The sequence below is a fragment of the Saccopteryx bilineata genome, chromosome 2 (genome assembly GCF_036850765.1).
Source record: "Saccopteryx bilineata isolate mSacBil1 chromosome 2, mSacBil1_pri_phased_curated, whole genome shotgun sequence".
In the NCBI taxonomy this organism is placed as follows: Eukaryota; Metazoa; Chordata; class Mammalia; order Chiroptera; family Emballonuridae; genus Saccopteryx; species Saccopteryx bilineata.
The window spans coordinates 290,226,284-290,237,548 of record NC_089491.1 but is presented as its reverse complement, the minus strand read 5'-3'; positions in this window follow the sequence as shown (position 1 = coordinate 290,237,548).

Here is an 11,265-nt window from a genome sequence, read left to right as displayed (position 1 = left end):
ATACATCGTTAACTAATGATTAAGATGAGACAGTTTGATGTGATTCCAACTTTACTAGATCTTATAAACCCAGAGCAAGCTTACTGACAGTAAGAAATATACCGATCAGTTGCAAACTCTTGACTCTGACACCCAATCTTATATGAGAGATATGTGGACAATTGGCTAGATCAATGAAAATCTGATTTAAAGCACTTAGGTTTAAATATCTCCAAGTCAAAATGTTGATAAAAGATACCTTTTTTGTTTATTTGTTTGTTTGTTTTTGTTTAAGAGTCTTCATAACAGAAGAAAAGAATCTCTTAAGTCATCTTCTTCAATCATTAACTTAGTGCAGGAAACATATGGATGGTCACCCAACCTCTCTCTAGACACCCCAAGTGATGTGATAGGAATCTCACATATTGAATAGGTATTCCATTCCACCATCTGACTACTCTAGTTATTAGAAATGCTCTCCCTAGAGTCCCAAATCGGCCTATAGTAAAGACTACTCATAAATCTTAATTTTTTGCCTGAAAAAGATTTAAGAAGTTCATCTTAAAAACGACAGCTCTTCACATATCTAAAGAGAGCAATCGTGTCTCCATTAAGTCTATTTCTAATTACAAACTAAACAAATGTCTATTTCAGTAAATGCTGGGGATACTGTTAATTTTCAGTGATGGGGTTGGAATAAGTAGGAACTGGGTTGAATGATTCAATTATAGACCAATATAGAGTCCAAAAGCCATATTTATCCAGTTCTTGTCATCCTCAAGGGTAGAACACGTATATTCCTGCCCTTCCCATTGTTTGATTATATGAACTGATAAATACCCTTTTTTCCCTTATGGTATTTTCCACTGAGTTTGTTCATTTGTGTCAGAGAGTTCTGACTCTATCTCCAGTGCGGAGCCCTGGTAAATCTAGGTAGGGAAATGCAGCGAAACCTAACGGCCACAGCAGATCTGTTTGTTTGTTTTCTTAAACCTTAACCCAAATTTTGAGGTCTTGCCAGTTTCTAGTCACTGGCATGTTGTTAGAGACCAAGCCTTGTATTTGCACTTAGGTGTATGTCTTAGTTCATCTGTGCTGCTATAACCAATTACCATGGACCAAGGGCTTATTTCTCACAGTTCTGAAGGTTGGGAAATCTAAGATCAAGGTGCCAGCAGATTTGGTATCTGGTGAGGGCCCACATTCTGGTTCCTAGACAGCCTTTATTCTCTGTGTCCTCATGTGGCACAAGGGCGTGCCCTGTGGTCTCTTTAAAGAGGGCACTAATTCTTCTTAGAAACATTCCACTCCTATGATCTAATCACCTCGCAGAGGCCTCATCTGTAAATACCCTCACGTTGGGGATTAGGTTTCAGCACATGAATTTGTAGGGCTGCAGGGGGCAGGGGATGCATGAACATTCCGTCTATGGCAGTGTTCAAATGAGGAAAACAGAAGACAGTGCAAAAGGGCAGGGTGTGTTTTAAAGAGTGAAGCCCTAAATCAGCTTATCCACCGAGATGAATGGCAGCTGTGGAAGATTGGGAGATAAGACGGCCAGTCAGCAGTGCGGAGGCAGGTTCTCAGCTGCAAAGAAAAAGGAAATAGAAGAGATGCCGGGAGGCAGGTCCCGGATTCATTCAGCCGCCCATCGGCATGGCACTGGGAAGTGGAAGAAACAACCACTAGGAAATGTGGGTCAATCAGTGACTTGGAACCCGGTTGGATGAACAATTCCTTCTCCTTTGGTAAAGGGAAGTGGTAGAGGAGACCAGGCAGGCAGAAATTGGGCAGAAGCTGCCCTCCCCCTAACCACACGTGGCTGTAAGGCACCAGAAATGTGGCTAGTGCAACCAAGGAACAAAATTTCTGAACTCATTTAATTTTAAAAACTGCAGCAGTATAAAATAGTTCTCCAGTAAACACAGCTCTTTTGTTTAGGTAGCATTGTATTTCATTTAACTATTTTGTGTGTGTGTGTGTGTGACATGGACAGAGAGACAAAGAGACAGAGAGAGGGACAGATAGGGACAGACAGGAAGGGAGAGAGATGAGAAGCATCAATTCTTCATTGCAGCACCTTAGTTGTTCATTGATTGCTTTCTCACATGTGCCTTGACGGGGGGTGGGGAGCTGGGTGGGAGGCTACAACAGAGCAAGTGACCCCTTGCTTAAGCCAGCGACCTTGGGCTCAAGCTGGTGAGCTCTGCTCAAACCAGATGAGCCTGTGCTCAAGCTGGACACCTCAGGGTTTTGAACCTGGGTCCTCCATGTCCCAGTCCCACACCCTATCCACTGCACCACCACCTGATCAGGCTCACTTTAACTATTATGTTGTCTCAGATACTACTATTGTGGTATAGTGTATAGGTCAGGCACGTGTGCCATTTCTGTATTAACACGGACACACATCACTGATCTAGTTGGCGTCAACTTTTGATCTAGTTTGAACGATTTTGTTTTCTAGACGTCAATGTAACACAATGCATTTATTTGAATATTTTATACAAGCAGGTACATTATGATGGTTTCTATGTAAATTATAATTGGCAACTAATCTGAAACATACTTATTTTTTTAATAATGCAATTAAATCATTATTCCAGGTTAAAATAAGTTTGTTTGTTTTTTTAATTTAAAGTGAAGACTGATGCAGAATCAAACGGAGACCCAGGGGCTGGTCCCATGACCAGAACAGTAGGGGAAGGACAGACTGCAAGAAGGTATGCTGCAAATCTCCCAATGAATCATGATTTGTTGAGTAAAAGTTTTTTAAACTATTGGTTATGTAACACATTTTCTAAGATACTAAAATGTACATTTTCAGCAAATGCATAATAAATTTGATCCATAGTCAAAAGAGGACCAATGAAATTAATGGCCTGAAATAAAAACCAACGAACGTACGATGACTAAAACCTTTTCCATTTTGGTTCCTATTAGAGAAATCGTAAGAATCATTGTTATTGATTTGTATTGGGCAAAGGTTTGATTTTCAACATGAATGCTTGACTAGCTAGGTCTTCTCTGAATTTTTCTTTTTCTCAGAGCTTCAAATTTAGTCATTCATTGAGAAGCATGAGAGTGAGATCGAATTGAATTCCTGAACATCTTTCTAAGAGTAGATGGAAAAAACCGGAGAGATAAGCCACATGGCTATTTTGAGGGTCTATAAACATAGCTCCATGAGTCATTTCGGTAACTTACTCTTATTGTAAGTCTACAGCTCTAAGGACAAGAAAGTTCTCAGACCAAGCTGTGCTAGCCTTGGAAAGAGGGGGTGGCTGAGGGAGAAAAATGAGTGTATGTGCACATCTCAGCACAATGTGCCAAATGAGTGTATGTGCACCTCTGCAGTCACATTGTACCTTGTTGGGCGGGGCAGACACTGATGTGATGCACCCGACTCAGTGCAGGGCCTGCTGCGTGCATATTTTGCTAAGAGCCCAGTACAGACAATCCAAATGCCAACTAATGGCACGATGAATAAAATAACAGCGGAATATTCATGATTGACTCCTGGATATGCAATGATATTAATAAATGTCACGAATATAATATTGATTAAAAGAAGGCTTACACGTAAGAATAGCTACTGTATGGTTCCACTTATATAAAGTTCTTTGCTTTTTAAAGGGAGAAACTAATCTATGATCTTAAATATCAGAATAGTAGTCTCCTTTGGAGAAGGGGGTAGGGAGAGCTTACTTGAGTATTTATATAATACTCTATTACTTGACCTGGGAGGTAGTTACACTGGTGTGTGCACGTCATTAAAATCCAAGTTGTGCCTGACCAGGTGGTGGCACAGTGGATAGAGCGTCGGACTGGGATGCAGAAGGACCCAGGTTCGAGACCCCAAGGTTGCCAGCTTGAGCGCGGGCTCATGTGGCTTGAGCAAAAAGCTCATCAGCTTGGACCCAAGGTCACTGGCTTGAGCAAGGGGTTACTCGGTCTGCTGAAGGCCCACAGTCATGGCACATATGAGAAAGCAATCAATGAACAACTAAGATGTTGCAACGAAAAACTGATGATTGATGCTTCTCATCTCTCTCCGTTCCTGTCTGTCTGTCCCTATCTATTCCTCTCTCTGTCCCTGTAAATAATTAATTAATTAATTAATTTTAAAAAATCTAAAAAGAAAAAATCCAAGTTGTACACTTAAAACAGATGGTTTGTTAACATTAAGAAACATTTTTAAGTTGGAGTTTCATCCACAACAAATGTTAAGATACATTGAAGGAATGGAACACTCATAATTTCTATAACCTTCTGAAATTTGATTTGCATAGAATTTCCACACTCTCTGAAAGGAGAGTGATGAGTAAGATTCAAGAGAGACCAGTACAAGTAGAGAGAGGAGCATGACGGTGACCAGTGCAGGGAGGGGGGAGTCCGAATGACTGCTTAGAAGGGAATTTGGGGTAAGAGAGATTTTGAATACAGGCAAGAGTGGTATTTAATGTCATAGACCATAGAGAGCCAATGAGAATTTTGAACAGGAAAGTAATAGTGCCTTCCCCAGGAAATAGAACATAGAGGGGTTCAGCGAGTGATTTGTTCATCGGGGCTGGGAGGTAGGAGGAGGGAGAGGAAGCAGAGAAAACCTCAGTAGCTTTCTACAGAGGCCACCGTCCAGGGCAAGTGGCTGGCATGGTTTCCATGGGAACAGATACCCACCCCTTCCATAAAACCTCATTCTCTTCTAGGCCAGAGAACCTGATTTGATGATGTCACTCAGGCTGTGCAGTCAGAACCACTCAATCCTATGTCAGCTCCGGGTGCTGCCTCTAGAAAAATACTTTTTTATTTTAGCAGGTCATTATTAATGATTCTTCTTTCTGGTCTCAGAAATGTTCTCTTGCTCAGTGATGTGCTGGGTGAAAGAGTGTTTCTTAAAATTTTCCGTCTCCTTCACAGCTTTCAGATTTGGCTCATGTGAAAAAGAGTGGAGAAAGTGGAAAATTTCCTTTACCCTGAATGAGCCTTCTTCACCGACTGTCTCTATATATGCAAATCTGCACTGTGCCATTTCCCGTTAACGTCCAATAGCATTTCAGATATCAGATGGTGGTTTGGATTCAGTGCTCAGACCCACCCCTTCCTAATTCTGTAATTTGGAGCCAGTTAATAGACCTCCTAAAGTCTCAGGGTTTTTATTTATTTATTTATATTATGGAATATGATGCTAGTCCTTGCTTCATAATGGAAAAATAGATAGAAAGTACTTAACAGAAAGCCAAAAGCTAAATAAATGATCATTACTCTCATATCTAGGCTATTTTTCTGGATTTTCCATTACTTAATGGAGAATTTAATTTCTTAATAATTTTTTAACACCTGTTATTCAACAGAGTCAGGAAATGTGGTGTTTCAACTAATTGAATGTTATGAGTAACATAGTTGATACACACACATGAGATCAAGAATGTTCAGGGAATGAGATTCACAATTATATTCCAGAGGCAATTTTATTGAAAAGCACTTAGAACTTTAGGCTTTGAATCTAGCTGGCTAACTCCGGAGTATACCTGCTTTGAACTTCAAAGACAGAAACATAAATGAGCTCTGCCTGTGCCCATTTCACAGATACATAAGCTCAGGAATTCCTTTTTATCTACAAATTTATGACACCTGAAAATACAGACCCTCATTATATAGCCCTAAGGAAGTTAATTTAAACCCTCCAGCATAGTTTTCCTTATCTGTAAAATGGAGACAACCGGAATACCTCTGTCCTGGGGTTGCTGTGAAGTGTAAGTGTGACAGTCACTGAAAGAGAACAGAGCATATGGTGTGCACTCACTAATGTTAGTGTCCTGGAGTCTCCTAGCGCCCCGCCTGGGTCCTCTTTACAGGCAGGGTACCAGTCCCTGCTTGCTGTTTCTGTTGATTGAGAACAATTCACAGCTGCCCTTACTCCTGACAATATAGCCCTCAGCCAAACAGAAGTCTCCTTGCCCTCAGCCAATAGCAATGGACTTAGTGATAGAAAAGGCGGGCCCCAGCCTCAAGCCTCCCCGTGGAATCAAATGGACGCGAGTCTTCAGCAGGTACCACACTCTTGTTTATGCTTTCTACTCTTTGTCTTACCCTGCTTCTTCCACTCCTCATATCCTGGAAACGCTTCCTCCATCACTTACAAGAATTTTCTTTATCTCAGGCCTAGCTGCTCGGGAACCCCACCTGAGACAACTGGCCTCAGACGTGGTCTTAGGAAGCCCACCCTGCAGACATGACGCTGGCTGGACGGCAAGGAGGACCCCGCCGCTGACGGTAGGTGGAGCGTTGATGCCCTGCTATGCTATACGGTGCAGATGCTAAGATGTCCATCTGCTAGGAGCTGGGGTGCGATGCGGGAGGAAGGGCAACGTGCTGTCTGGTGCAACGTCTCCGCGGCGTACGAGGGGCGTGGGAAAACAGTAACTGGAAGGTCTCTGGCATTGGAGTTGGGGGGGGGATTGAAGAGAGAGAATTACAGACTCGGATTTATTGGTCAGAACTCCTGCAGCTGGGATGAGGTGGGGGCAAAAACGGCTCAAGCTGGGGCTCGGGACTTAATTGCAATCATGCAAAGCTCCGAGGAGGCTGAGTTCTCGGCCCAGGAGGGGTTCTTACACTGGGGTTGGGCCCTTGATGGGGAGAGAGGGTGACCATTGCAGGGTTTTTTCCAGAATATGCTTCCATTTTCCCTCTGTGACACTGGACTCATAACGAGCACCAGATCTCACCATAGCTTAGTCAGCCAAGGGGGAGGTGACGTTATACGTTGCAGGAGCCTTAGGAACTAAAGAAAACTTACTGGAGAAGCTGGGAGAGTGTCTAAGAAGGCCCCTGAGAGTGTTTGACCGGGGGGGGGGGGGGCGAGCAGGGTATAAAGTTGGTTAAGGGGAAGTGTGGCTGTGGGAACTCTCCACCACAGCCGGAGGTAATAATATCCTAGCAAGGGCCTAGGGAATGACTCAGAGTTGTGGCTGGGACAGCTCGTAGAGGATTAGAGAAGGCAGTGACCTACATGCAGTGAAGTCAGAACACAGGAACTGCTGTGGCAAATGGTGGAGGAAGGCCTAAGCTCAGAGCATGGGTATCCTAGGTTGGGTCTGTCATGTAAGACCAGAAAACACCCACTAGCTGAGCAAATTCTCAGGGGGGGACCAGCGGTAACTCCATTTAGCAAGGCAATAAGGAATGCACTGGTGAGGAGGACTTCAGCAGCACTGAGAACCTCAGTGGTCGCTGTGTTTTGTGGGCTAGGACTAATTGTCACAGAGGTGGGCTCCCTCATGGCAGTGGGACAGGAGGGTTCTGGGAAAGCAGAGGCCACATGACGACAATTTCCAGAAACCAAGGTGCAATGAGGTCAAAATGGCAGCCAGAGACTATAAAACACTTGCTTCGGATTGAAGGGCCTAGTGAATGTAACAGGTGTGAGGTACTATAATTTGCATTTCCCCGATTAGTAATGTAGAGTACCTTTTTGTGAACCTATTGGCATCTGTATTTGTTTAGCAAAATGTCTATTCAGATCCTCTGCCCATTTTTAATTGGATTTTTGTTTTGTTTGCTATTGAGTTGTGTGAGTTCTTTTTTTTGTTTGTTTTTGTTTTTTTGTGGCAGACAGAGTCAGAGAGGAACAGATAGGGACAGACACACAGGAAGGGAGATGAGAAACATCAATTCTTTGTTGAGGCTCCTTAGTTGTTCATTGACTGATTTCTCATATGTGCCTTGATGGGGGGCGGGGGGGGCTACAGCAGACCAAGTGACCCCTTGCTGGAACCAGCGACCTTGGGCTCAAGCTGGTGAGCCTTGCTCAAACCAGATGAGCCCGCACTCAAGCTGGCGACCTCGGGGTCTCGAACCTGGGTCCTCCGCATCCCAGTCCGACGCTCTATCCACTGCGCCACCACCTGGTCAGGCGAGTTGTATGAGTTCTTAATATTTTGGATATTAACCACTTGTCGGTTAAATGATTTGCAAATATTTTCTGCTGTCCTGCAGGCTGCCTTTTCATATTGCTGAAGGTTTCCTTCGCTGTGCAGGAGCTTTTTAGTTTGTAGTCCCACCTGTTTTTGCTTTTGTTGACTTTGCTTTGGTGTCAAACAAAAAAAAATATTATTGTCAAGACCTATATTAAGGAGCTGATCACCTGCTTTCTTCTAGGAGTCTTATGGTTCCAGGTCTTAAATTTAAGCATTTAATCCATTTTTAGTTTAGTTTTGTGCATGGTGTAAGATAGTTGTCCCGTCTTATTTTGTATGAAGCTGTCCGGTTTTCCCAGCATTGAAGAAACTGGCCTTTCTCCATTGTATATTCTTGGTTCCTTTATTATAAATTGATTGACCATGTATATGTGGGTTGATTTTTGGGTTCTTTTTTCTATTTCATTGATCTATGTATCTATTTTTATTCCAATACCATACTGTTTTGATTACTTTGGCTTTTTAATCTAGTTTGAAATTGGGAAGTGTGTGGTGCCTCGGCTTTGATTTTTTTTTTTTTTCATTTTTGAGCTATCTTTGGCTATTTTATGATTTCACATAAATTTTAGGAGTGTTTTATTTCTGTGAAATATGGTATTGGAATTTTGATACAGAAAATGGTTGTATATAAGGTTTTGTGACATATGAGACCTCAATGAGAAAAAAAAGCATTCTGCATTGTGACGGTGCTGGGATGGGCTAACAACCTGTTGGAAGCATCAGTTGTATAAATTCATGGAGAGCAGGGACCACTTCTACCCATCCTGACCTTTCAGTGCCTAGAGCATGGGTACTTGTTACATATTGACCTTATCTTACTGTGAACTTATAAAAAATGAATTCTAATGAAACAACAAGAAATTAAATGGTTTTTTAATCAGTTAGAAATAAAGTAATATTTCTTTATAAGCATATCTCAGTAAGTAACACGAAGTTGATAGAAGTTGTACAAAGTAACAAGAAAAACACTTAAGCGGCCCTGGCCGGTTGGCTCAGCGGTGGAGCGTCGGCCTGGCGTGCGGGGGACCTGGGTTCGATTCCCGGCCGGGGCGCATGGGAGAGGCACCCATTTGCTTCTCCACCCCTCCCCCCCCCTTCCTCTCTCTCTCTCTCTCTTCCCCTCCTGCAGCCGAGGCTCCATTGGAGCAGGGATGGCCCGGGCGCTGGGGATGGCTCCTTGGCCTCTGCCCCGGGCGCTGGAGTGGCTCTGGTTGCAGCAGAGTGATGCCCCAGAAGGGCAAAGCATCGCCCCCTGGTGGGCGTGCTGGGTGGATCCCGGTCGGGCGCATGCAGGAGTCTGTCTGACTGTCTCTCCCCATTTCCAGCTTCCGAAAAATACAAAAAAAAAAGAAAAAAAAGAAAAGAAAAACAAGCACTAAATAGGTAAAGAAGCAGAGTTATAGACAGGTAATTAATTAAAATGAAATCTTAATTGTTATAAACAAACACACAGAAAAGTATGATACATTAAAGACATTTCCTCCTCCTCAGTTAGTAAAATATTTTCAGTACAACTATGCAATGCTGGTGAGTGTGTGGTAAGTCCGTGTGCTGTGTGTCTGAGTGTGCGATGAATTGGCCTCATTGCAGAAGTGGATTTTTTAAAAAATCTACCAAGAATCATAAAAATAGAATTCAGATTTGCTCCCATCTTTAGTTTTGGAACTATCTCTCCTAGGGAAATAATTCAAAAAATTTTAAATAAAAATTTAGACATTAAGAACTTCATGGCAGTCTTATTTATAACAACAAAATATTGAAAACATTAAAGTCTAACCTAGTGGAAGACTTCAGTAAGACATGGTAGATCTGTTCTGTGGACTATCTGTAATCATTACACGTGTCTCAGGAGGAAGGCAGGGAAAGGGAATGGAGGGTTTTATTGTTGAACGTGCAAAGTCTCACTGAAATCCCCGGTTTCGGTGCCTGGTGTTTCCACGTCTGGAGTCCCCCTTATTCAATTTCACCGGAGAGTCGACTTCTCATTTTTTGCAGGGGTTGGTCATCTGGCCATGTAGTTTTAGAAAGGGGATCTGGGAAGACTGAACTGTCCTTGCATAGATTCCAAGCAAGTCCCCATTTCCAGGCCTGTATGCCACCCTCCTCTTGGGTCAGGCCCCGGTCTTCACATGCTAAGCCTCCGCTGGGAGGCTGGGAACTGTTAAGCAAGTCCCCTTTCTGTCCACCGGCGTGTGCGCTGGTGCCTCCTCCACTGTGCGGTGTCTGCCGCTGCTCCTCCCTGGGATTTAACCTCAGTAGCAATGAGATCTTCCCACACTACCAAATCCTCGCTATGCTTCCCTTCTGTGTTCCCTTGTTCCTTGTGGATTTATAGATTTGGGTTCTTTCGCTGTGACAGAGAAGAGATTCCTTTCAGAATAAATGATCAGCCACCTTGTTTGCCTGGAGATAGATTGCTTTTGTAATGGAAAAATCTGGGAAAAAAAATGACATAGAAATGCCAACACCACTCACCATGGTTAATGGAAATCTGAATAAGTACGGCAGGAGAGGGGCCCGCAGACCTGATTTATTTGACCTTCTGTCTGCTCCCTCCCTCCAGTAACAATAAAGATTTCGCAGTTACGAAGTTGCTCATGCCGTTCTTGGAATATTAAAGTTCAGTAATTCAGTTTCATAAATATTTACTGTTGAAAAAAATCACGTCTTTGAAATCCTTTTCCAGAATTGTGTTCTGCAAATTGGCACCAATGGCGCAAGCAGGAATTGATAGTTGGGTTTTTCATTGCTCTTATCTTTGGTTCTGTCTCCAAGCAAAACTGTAAACGTGAAAAATTGACTTTCTTGGAGCAGGGATGAGATATAAAATTTTATCATTTGAATTGACTGTATTGTCATATAACCTCAGACGTATTTCTTCAATGTTTCTTTTTTACCTTACTTCTATTCAACGTTTTACTTCCTAAGGTGAATTTTTCCCTTTCCCGTTTAACAGAGAGCCAAAAGTGGCTTGTTTTCCTGCTCCCTCCCTCCTCTCTCTCCTTCCCTCTCCCCTCTCTTTCCCTCTCCTTCTTCCCTCTCTCCCTCCCCTCTCTCCCTCCCCTCTCTCCCTCCCCTCCCCTCCCTCCCTCCCCTCTCCCACCCACCAACTGTTTACCATGAAAAATAAAGTTTACCCCAGTATGATACTTCTGAGGAGTGTGGGAGGAAGCACAGCCCCTGTTCTTCTGGAGGCAGAGCTCTTTTATATATATATATATTTACTTTTATATATAAAGTAAATATAAAAATTAATATTAAATATATATTATATATATATCACATTTTCTTTATTCATTTATTT